This window comes from Vulpes vulpes, chromosome 8, assembly GCF_048418805.1.
Source record: "Vulpes vulpes isolate BD-2025 chromosome 8, VulVul3, whole genome shotgun sequence".
Classification (NCBI taxonomy): Eukaryota; Metazoa; Chordata; class Mammalia; order Carnivora; family Canidae; genus Vulpes; species Vulpes vulpes.
In genome coordinates, this window is record NC_132787.1 from 22,212,145 (window position 1) to 22,223,289 (window position 11,145).

General features: G+C 33.7%; 1 pseudogene; it reads right to left on the minus strand.

Moving 5' to 3' along the window:
- Window positions 1–7,790: 7,790 nt before the first annotated feature.
- LOC112917533 (large ribosomal subunit protein eL21-like) lies at window positions 7,791–8,327 on the minus strand (annotated as a pseudogene).
- Window positions 8,328–11,145: the final 2,818 nt, after the last annotated feature.

Here is an 11,145-nt window from a genome sequence, read left to right on the forward strand (position 1 = left end):
ATAGAAGTTTATACTAAATATAAACACATGAATTAGACATGGTGTGACATGACTGAATTGTGATACAGGGTTTGGGATACTTGAAGATCAATAATATATACTGGTTTTTTTTTTTTTTACATATAAGTATATAATTGTCAATGTTTATCACGATAATGATTTTCTTTTAATAAATTCCAAGTCAATAAGACAAAAAAATTTTTTTTCTTTAAACCTCTTGAAAAATAGTTTGAATTGCAGAATAGCCAATCATATTTGGTTGTAAAAAGATAATCAAAATAATTGGTTAGAAATAACCAGTTGCCAAACTGATGAGATGTCATAATTATAATTAACTGTGCTATTAGGTCAGTTGTTTAGTTATTTCTATGAATAAGAAAAAGCCTAATCAAAATGCAGAATAATTAGTTCAGTTGAAAAGAAGAGATATAATTTGTGAAAAGCAAATATATTGCATCAACCATATTTTTCGTAATTCTAATCATTTTCTAACATGAAATATATTTCTAGTTCCTGGAGATTATTCTCCTTGAATAATAGCTGCTGTAGTGGCTTCAAATGGGAGCTGAATACCAGACTCACCATACAACTTCTGAAAATATTCATACCCAGAGCCCCCCTACGGAAATGCTGATTCAGCAGGTCTCGGGTAGGATCTCTCAGCATGAGGACTTTTAAAAAATCTCCATATTCTAATCTGCAGGCCTGGTTGAGCATCACTGCACTGCACAAGGAGTTAATCATACCTTACTAGGTTTTATCTCCTTTCTTTTTGGCCCCCAGAAGTATAGTATTAAAAAGTCTTTAGAGCCAAAAGGAGAAAATCATAGTGAATTCTTATGACTTTTTATAGGAGAATCTTCTATTGTTTGAATGAGAGTAAAGGCCTCAAAATACCTATGTGTAATAGTGAATTCCACATTATAGTGCAAATAAACATGCTTTTGAAGTCCTGTATTGTTTCTTTGTAATTTGTGCTGCCTGGAGATCTTCCAAATAGCTAACAAAAGCTTGTAGAAAGGACTTAGAGCATCATGGAAAAATTTTTGCTATAGACAAGAACAAATATTTACAAACAATAATTCCAAATAGACCGAAACCCCTATAAATAATGACTGTGTTCTTGTAAACATATTACCATAAAAATACAGTTATTTTTAAAGTGAGCAATCTATTTATCTACTGTATACATTAAAACAAATTATAGCGAGGTCACATCTCAAAAGGAGATTTTATAATAACTGGGAAGTTAAATTATATGCATCTAAAAAAGAATTTGGCCTGTTTCATGATATACTATGTGCCACCTATAATTTATTTTACTATAAATAGGATTTTCTATATATAGTATAGATAGCTTTTATTAATTTACAGTACATGACTTACTTTAATCAATATAAGAACAAACTTACTGTAAAACAGAAAAAGATTGATTTTTTTTTCTCCTCAAGAGTCTTTTCCACCTCATTTTTTAACACTTAATTAAAAGGCACTGGGGTTACAAAGAACAAAGGGGCATAGCTCAGAGGCCAGTAGAAGGAATTAACATGTGTCCAAATAACTGCAATGTAGGAGCACATTCTGCATATATTACAAGTGTTGAGAACTATGGGTGTCCAGAAGAAAAAGTATCCAACTTTGCCTGTAGGACATCCAGACATAGGTGGTGAAGATGGTATATGGAATCATTGAAGAGTCAGATAAAGTCCCAACATGCCTTCATTTATTCATTTCATCCAAGTTTGTGGAGTAGTTGTTCTGCACAGACACGACATTTGCTTTCAAAAAGCAGATAATCTCTAAGCCATATGTCCAAAATTAGCCAGAACACAATGTAGCACACAATGGACGACATTTGGAGGTAGAAAGTGCTATGGATGGTTTAAAGAAGGAAAGACCTCCAAGAGGTACATGGCACTAAATGCACCTTGAAGTCTAGGTAAGCTTGTTTTTGGAGAAAAGAAATGTGTTGGAAGGAAGGCAGAGGCAGGAAAACATGGGGAAGACTAAGCATGCTTTGTTTCCCTAGTTTGCTGGGAAAGTGTATTTCATCCCTTAAACCCATATCATATCCTCCCCTCCAGGAATAGTTCCTAAGCTGTTCCATTTAGATCAATACCTGAACTTGTGCTAGACTTATAATTGAAAACAGTTAAACATTTAATTATGTGCTTTTTTGCATTGTTTTCTAATTATTTATTTTTTAACTTCTTAACCCTTTACATTCTTTGTGAATTCCTTGTGGCATGGATTGATCTTGTACACATGTGATAGCTTCCACATTGTCTAGTATGCTATTTAGACACACAATTTGGATCTAGAATTTATTAGCTGAAAATATGACTAAATGTAGTAGTGGTAGACTTGCTGGGGAAAATACAGGAAACCTAGATAAATCTGACTTTCAGATACACACAAAAATTTAGTATGACATAGATGGGGCTCATTTATACTAAGATCATTTATTGTTTATTTAAAACTGAAAATTGAATTGAGCTGTATATATACATACTTTCCCCCACCCCCAAATCTGGCAGCCCTAGGTGGTGGTGTATTTTTTATAGTTTTGTCAACATTTTCAGGGTTCTGACCATCAATTTCTGATCTTTCATCGTAGAATAAACTCATTCATTTTGTTGTTTGGAGGCTAGTTCTTCCCTGAACAAGTGAACTGCATAAAATAAGAAGAATGAAAGAAAAAAGACATTTTTAAACCAAAGACTAGTGACTTAAAATGGAGGAAGGGACAAAATCCAGTGACTGAATCAGAATGGGTGAACATGAGAGCTCAGAGATAATATAGAAGAGAGGGCGTGATACACATTGAAGGAGAAAGTTGTCTGAAGATACAGATGGGAAGAAGAAATGGGAAATAAGGAAGTTAAAAACAGAATGAGACAAGAGAGGTAAGTTTTTTTTTTTTTTTAATGCACGAAAAAGGAATAAAAGAATGAAAAGAGATAAAAGGGTGAGAATGAAAAGTTGACTGAAGTGGAATAGAAGAAAAGCAAGAGATGCAGAAATAGAATGAGGATTGAGAAGATATGCAGAATAATAGAAACCTTCCTCCTCCCACTCCCCACATGAGGAATCTGGTGCTGCCACTGGTGGTGCTGCTGTGACCAGTCATCCTGGGAGCACAGAGAGAGAGGTTTCATATTGCCCCTCTCAGGCTAGCCAAGGTCGAGTCGAGAAGCTGACCCCCAGTTCCAGAGTGTTGAGTCCAGTGGAGTGAGAGAAGTAGACAGGCTACACAGCCCAGAGAAAGGGCACACAGGAAACACACGAAAACACACACACACACAGGATTGGAAAGCAGCCTAATTATTGGTTAGTGGGATGGTGTGGCAAAGATAAGTTTTGTGGAAAGAATATGGGCTAAGAATAAAAGTCTCTTAAAAATTATTTAATATTACATACAATGGATTATTTTCCACCCTTACTGAGAAGGAAATTTTGCAATGTGCAACAATATGGATGAAACTTAAAGACATTATGTTAAGTGAAACAAGCCTGTCATAGAAAGACAGACATTGCATGATTTTACTTATATGATGTATATAAAATAGTCAAATTAATAGAATCAAAGAATGGATTCTATTAGCCACTGCCAGAGGCTGAGGGAGGGAGAAAAAGGAGTTACTAATTAACAGGCATAAGATTTCAGTTAAGCAAAATGGGTAAGTTGTAGAGATCTGCCGAACAACATGGTACTTAAGTCAGTTATACTGTAATGAGCGCTTAAATATTTGTTGAGAGGGTAGATCTCTTAATAAAATAAAAATATTATGTACTGTGAAATTGTAGGCTGTGAGGAAAAATTTTCAAATTGATGACAATTTGTATGATAGCTTTTGCTGAATTTTTCCAGACAGCTTTTGTCTTCCCAAATTTCTTGGCAAAAATGTAGAATACTGAGTGTCACCTCACTGGCTTTTTGTAGACTTGGAGACTTGTCTTCCTTTCCAACAGGAAGTGTTGAGGCATTAATCAACCTTGAAACAGACATGGGTAAATAACACTTTTAATTCATCTACTTCAAAATCCTGTGACATTAACCCAGAAACCTAGGTAACTACTTGATGGGCAGTTTAAAAACCAAGAACTTGCTTCCCCAACTAGTTTTCTGCCTAGTTCAGTGGCTTTTTAGTCCTACCACACTGATAAATGGGATGAAATTTTGAAAAATTAGAATACACTAAAAATAAATTTTAACTGTGATTATTAACATGTATTTTATACATGTGTGGGAGTGATGAGGGGGGGTCACTGCAAAGTTCTATGGTTTTGTTTCCAAGATTAAGAAAGAACAAAGAAAATGTGCCCTGATAGCCCAAGTTTATTTTCAGTTCAACTTCAAAGAAGGAAAACCTGCTTTTCTAGGGAACTGCAGGAGGCTGCTCTACTGTCCTGCCTTGAAAACCTGTCTCCCACATAAATCAGCTGTGTTGACATAGAGCACTTCCCTGTAAGAAACTACAATTTCTTTTTCTATTTCCTGCTTATCTTTCATGCATGGCATTAATCAAACCTAGATAGGATGAAAAATTATGGGCTACATACCTTTGTAATTTTATACATCATTCATTTTTTGTCCAAAAAATAGGACTGAAGTAACTATGTTAATCTAGGGTATGGTCTGTAGGCAAGCCAAAGGGCTCTATCTTGTCCAGTTCATCTTTTTCTCTTGTCAGAGACTTAGATGAAGATATAAAGGGATGTTTGTCAAATCTGCTTTTGAGCATAATTTTCAAACTAAAGAAAATCCCATGTATGATGGTGTTAAGATCCGGAAAAGCAAAAACTCCAGCATATGCAAAGAAGGGGCAAATCTAAAAACAAAAAACTTAATATGGGCAAATTTGAAACTTAAGAAGACTTGAGTCTCTTTTTCTGTTTCTGTCTGTGTCTCTCTTTCTCTCACACACACACCTATAGCTGGCTTATTGGCACTTGTATGACAAAGATTCGAGGATTTGATTTCAATAAAAGCTGGCAGTATGATGTAGCTGCTGAGAAAGCTAATGTACTATTGAGTGTGGTAATAGACCTATCATGGTTTGAATGAGGGAAGCGATTGTCCTACTCTGGGAGCTGATTGAAACAATCCTGGTGTGTTGCATTCAGCTCTGAGAATCTGGGAAATACAGACAAATTAGACTATATTCAAAGAGAAATAGTCCTTGGATGAGAAAACTCAAAACAGTTTTCTGTGAGTTTCATCTAAAGGAACTGGGAATATTAGCCTAGAGAAGAGAAGATTCTTGGGCAAAGATGGTTAGCTTCAAATTATTCATTAGATAATCTGAAAGGGTATGATGCCAAAAAGAAATCAAATATGTTCTCATGAATGGCAAGCTAGAGCTAATAAGCTGATGTTATAAAGAAGAGATATTGGCTCAATATAAAGAAATATTGACGGTCTGAAATTAAAGTAGGTTATTTTAGAGAAGTTCCCCATTTGGGGAATTAAAGGATAGGCTGGAAAACCACTGGGTTGGATGCTAAATAATTCAACATCAGAAACATAAATGTATCAAATAATATTTAAGGTCTGGAAGACAGTATAATATAGCCAGTATAGTTATATTCTCTGAAAAACAAATCAGATCTAACATTTAGAGTCTCTTTGATACTGAAAAAATACATAATCTCTTTGTTCCCTACTCATCTGTGAAATAAAAATAAAATAAATCAACTCAGGATTACTGGGAAGATTAAATAAGAAATACATATACAGTACAGAATAATTAGTGATTAGTACAGAATAATTATTTAATAAATGATGTTTTGCTTTATTTTAAGATTTAGGTCCATCCCAGTTCTCACAGCTGGGAATCATTTGTAACAAAATTTGTTTGACTTGGGCAATTTTCACTTTGTGTCCTCTTTCAATATTCTCTACTGCTACTATTCTTGGTTATCTATCTATCTATCTATCTATCTATCTATCTATCTACCAACCAATCTATCCATCTATCCATGACCTATCTATCATCTACCTGTCATGTATCTATCCCGCTTAGCACAATACAGAAGTTAATGAAGAAGCCCAAGGACTCATTTATACTCTGATGACTAACATGATACTATAGTTATATTCTATTAAGTAGCTAAAAAGTTTTTATTTCTTATGAGTATTAATGTTACCTTGGGAAAATGCAGGAGAGAAATAGCAAATTTATAGGTCTTCATGTCAACCTTATAACAAGCTCCTCACATATAATTTGCACCCCATTAATTAACATGGAGTGTTTTTTAATCATTGCTTCTGATGTGACCTATTAAAACATAAAGAGGACTACATGGAGGAGCTAGAACTTTCAAAAGGTGAGAAACAGGCAGTACGGAAATGTTTTTCTCATAACAAGACAGAGGGATGATGCAGTCAGGCTAGTGGACAAGGAAGGAGTATAGAGAGATTTAATCACAGAGCATCCTAGCATTCGAGAATGGAACCACACGTTTGTAGCATGCATCATCTTCTCTAAAGATATAATCCTTGCATTCAAGAAAAAATATATATGTATGTGTATGTAGATGTAGATGGTGTGTGTGTGTGTGTGTGTGTGTGTGTGTGTGTTGTGTCTGTATACAGGACTAGCTTCATGAATATGCAACCTGTACAGGGCTCCATGCTTAGAAGAGTTTTGTACTTGGTTCAATGATCAACTGTTGGAGTATTAAAATTCTTAATAATTTTTGAGCATAGAGCACATATTTTCACTCTATAAAGAGTCCCACCAATTAGGTACATGTGTGTGAGTGTTTGTGTGATCTTAGAAGCAAAGTTACCTTACCATTTGTCTAATTGAACATTTCTTCCCACTTCCATTTTTACACCTCATATTTCATTCTATAATATGGATATCTCATTATTTATTGGTTTTGCTTTCATTTTTCAAATGAAAAATGAAAAACATTTTCATCGTTTTTTGACAAAAAACAACACAGTAGTGAATATTTGATGTACATCTTTCTAGTTTTTTGAAACAAATATGAATATATATGTACATACATATTATTACTTTTTTACATATGTTTGATCATGCAATAAATATTCACTCTTGTTTCACTTGATAACTTGTATTAGAGATCCTTATATGTATGTACATATCAGCCCTCATTGTTTCTGAAAATTACTAGTAGTAGTTTAGCAGGCCAATCATTAGTTCTTATAGTACCCTAAAATGTGATTTGTCTGGACCAGAAGAGCTGGATTATTTTAATGCAATAGGTTCTCTTCTGTTATTTTTTCATATTTTGGGCTTCAGCTGTCTTGTCTATGTTTATCCTAGTTTTTGAAGATTATTCTTTCTAATAGAAAGATGGGAACAATGTAGAAATGATGTCATTCTCCTTCCATACTCTCATCTGTCAGAATTATATTATCTTGCAAGAGACTTTATTCTTTCTTTTACTTTTTCTGTTCAGTAGCTAAAAATATTATTTGGTTACTTCATGAGTTTTTTTTTTTTCCTTTCCCAATAATCTCAGTTTATTCTGGGCTTTCCATTTTTCTGACATTATTTTTAAAAATTCATGATATTCTTTCATATTATTCTTTTTTTTAAAGTTTTTTTTAAATTCCAGAGAGTTAATATATAATGTAATATTAATTTCAGGTGTACAATATAGTGATCCAACACTTTCATGTAATACTTAGTCCTCACGGCAAGTGCACTTCTTAATCTCCATCATCTATTTCACCCATCCCCCCAACCCATCTCACCTCCTGTAACTCTATTATTCTTATCTCACTTCCTTTTTTTTTTTTTTTTTTTTTACAATCCTGAGGTCTTTTATTTTCTTTACAGTTATCATGCCATGAATTCATAGGGAATGGGTTTCAGCAGTTCAGGCTCCTTTCCATTGGTTCTCACAAAGTGTGCTTCTCTGGGTGGGGCAGGCTGGCTTCAGTTGGACCCAAGAATCTTTCTCTTTGGCTTCCTTCTTTTTTCTGATCATTTTCCTTTACAAGCTTCAGGAAGCTATCTTGGGTCTTTGAGTGTTTAATATGCTCAATGCGGACATTAATTCTTTTGGCAAGAATCTTGCCCTTAACTTGTTTGTTTACAACAATGCCAACAGCATGCTGAGTAACATTGTAGACTCTTCCAGTTTTGCCATGGTAACATTTGTGGGGCATTCCTTTTTGAACAGTGCCCATTCCCTTGATGTCCACAATATCACCTTTCTTATAGATTCGCATGTATGTGGCCAAAGGAACAACTCTGTTTTCTAAAAGGCCTAGAGAACGTAGAGCGGGTACCTCTCCTCTTTCCCTTTGTGTTGGTCATTTTGGCGAATTACTGGAAGATGGCGGTTCCCGCCGAAAAGGCCTTATCTCACTTCCTTTGTAATACATGCTTATCTTCTTCAAATCTAAGCTCAGATAGTTCCCTGAGTTACATTATATGTCTCCCCTGCTTTATCCTCATTGAACTAATTAAAGTAAATACTGATTAAGGTAACACTGTAGAGAATTCTACTCAACCCATATCCAAACATTTGTTAGAATCTCTGATAATCATAAACATATTGTCTTTGATCTTTAACACATCATGTTTTAATTCTTACTCACATACCCAACCAAAATAAGCATAAATGAGTTTTTGAGGAGGTATTTGTAGTCTAGGAATATATAAAAGAACTACATGTGCCTAACTCAGAGCAGGTCCTAAGTACTCTAGTACTGGTGCTACTGTTAGAATTAATGACTGCATACATGAATTTAAGACCAGAACCATATAATATTGGGTCCTTTAGATAAATATATAATTAGTTTAACTTTTTAGTTGTTACTGTAAATATTTTATTTATTTATTTATTTATTTATTTATTTATTTATTTACTTATTTATTTGAGAGCAAGAGACAGAGACAGAGAGCCAGCACAAGCAGAGGGAGCAGCAGAAGGAGAGAGAGAAGCAGACCTCCCCCTGAGCAGGGAGCCTAATCCTAGGACCCGGATAATGACCTGAACTGAAGGCAGATGCTTAACCAACTGAGTCACCCAGGGTCCATATATGGTTCCTTTCTTACATTTCAACTTTGATCAACCTACGGAATAAAATACTAAATTAAATGTGAAATTCTTACACTTTTGAAAGGATATAATTCTTTTTGTACATCGTTAGATTTAATTTCTTGATATTTTATGTAGGATTTTTTGGTCTATGTTCATGAAAGATATTGGTCTGGTTACTTGTAATATCTTTATCTGGTTTCAGAATTAGGGTAATGCTGGTTTCTTAGAATGAGTTGGGAAGTGTTTACACTGCTTCTCTTTTCTGAAGATTGTAGAGAATTGGTCTTATTTCTTCCTTCATTGTTTGGTAGAAGTCACTAATTAAACCATCTGGGCCTTGTGCTTTCTTTTTTGGAAAGTCAATCATTGATCAATTTCTTTAGTAGATCAGATTATCTATGTTTTCTTGTGTGTGTTTTGGAAGTTTGTTGTCTTTCATGGAATTGGTCCATTTCATTTAAGTTATTTGATTTATAGGTATATATTTGTTAGTGGTATTTTATTATCCTTTTATTGTTCAGGAGACAGGTAGTGATGATCCCTCTTTCTTTTCTCATTCTGATAATTTGTATCCCCTCCTCATTATTCTTGTTAGCTAGGAGGGATATTTATCAACATTATTGATATTTTCAAAGATCAGCCTTTGGTTTTCCTGCTTTTCTCTATTGTTTTCTGCTTTCAATTTCATTTATTTCTACTCTAATCGTTATTATGTCTTTTTTTACTGCTTGTTTTAGACTTAATTTTATCTTCTTTTTCTAAATTCCTAAGGTAAGCTAAAGAATTAATATTTAGATTTTTCTTTTATAATATATGCATTAAATGCTATCAATTTCCCTCTAAGTATTTCTTTTGCAATGTCCCACAAATTTTAGCAAATTAAAAAAAGTTTTAAAATTATTTTTTAATTGAAGTATAGTTGACACATAATGTTACAGTAATTTTAAGTATACAGCATAGTGATTTAACAACTCTACATATTATGCTTTGCTCACCACAAGAGTAGCTACCATTTGTCACCATACAGTATCATTACAGTATCATTCACTATATTCCATGTTGTACCTTTCATCCCCATGACTTACTCATTTCATAACTGGAAGCCTGTACTTCCCAATCCCCTTCACCAATTTTGCTCATCTCCCCACTCTCATCCCCTCTGGTAGCTCTCACTTTGTATTTATGGGTCTGTTTCTGCTTTTTTGTTTTTTGCTTGTTCATTCATTTGTGTTGTTTTTTAGATGTCACATAAAGTGAAATCTTATGGTATTTGTCTTTCACTGAACATAATATCCTCTACTTCCATCCATGTTGTTGTAAAAGGCAAGACTGCATTCTTTTACATGAATAGTATTTTATTGTATATATATATACATATATATATATACAATATATATATGAGATATAGATATAGATCATTCTTCTTTATTCATTCATCTGTGGCTTCTGTGTCCTGGCTACTGTAAATAATGCTGCAATAAACAATTTTTGTAAATTTCTGTTTTAGTTTAAATTAGTTCAAAATATTCTTAAAATTTTCTTGAAACTTCTTCTTTTACCTGTGGATTATCTAGAAGTGTCCCATTTAGCATTTATATTTCCAAGTATTTGGGGGTTTTTCAGTTATCTTTCCTCCTTTTATTTCTACCTCAATTAAACTGTCGTGTGAGAACATATTTTATGTAAATTTTATATAAATTTGTTGAGGTGTGTTTTATAGTCAAAATATGGTCTATCTTGCTGAATGCTGTACATGGGCTTGAGAAGAATGTATATTCTGCTGGATTGTTGGATGGAATATTTTATGTCAGCTAGATTAATTTGATTGATAATGCTATTCAGGTCATCTATATCCTTGTTGATTTTCTTTCTGCTAGAATAATTAATTAATGACAGAGGGAAGGTGAAGTTTGTAATTATAATAGTGGATTTGTCTAGTTCCTCTTTCAGTTCTATCAGTTTTTGCCTCATGTATTTTGACACTCTGTTGTTAAGTGTTTACAGGCTTAGGATTATTGTTTTCTTGGAAAATTGACCCCTTTATAATAATGTAGTGCCCCTCTTTATTCCTGAAAATCTTGCTTGTTCTGGAGTTGGCTTTGTCTGAAATTAATG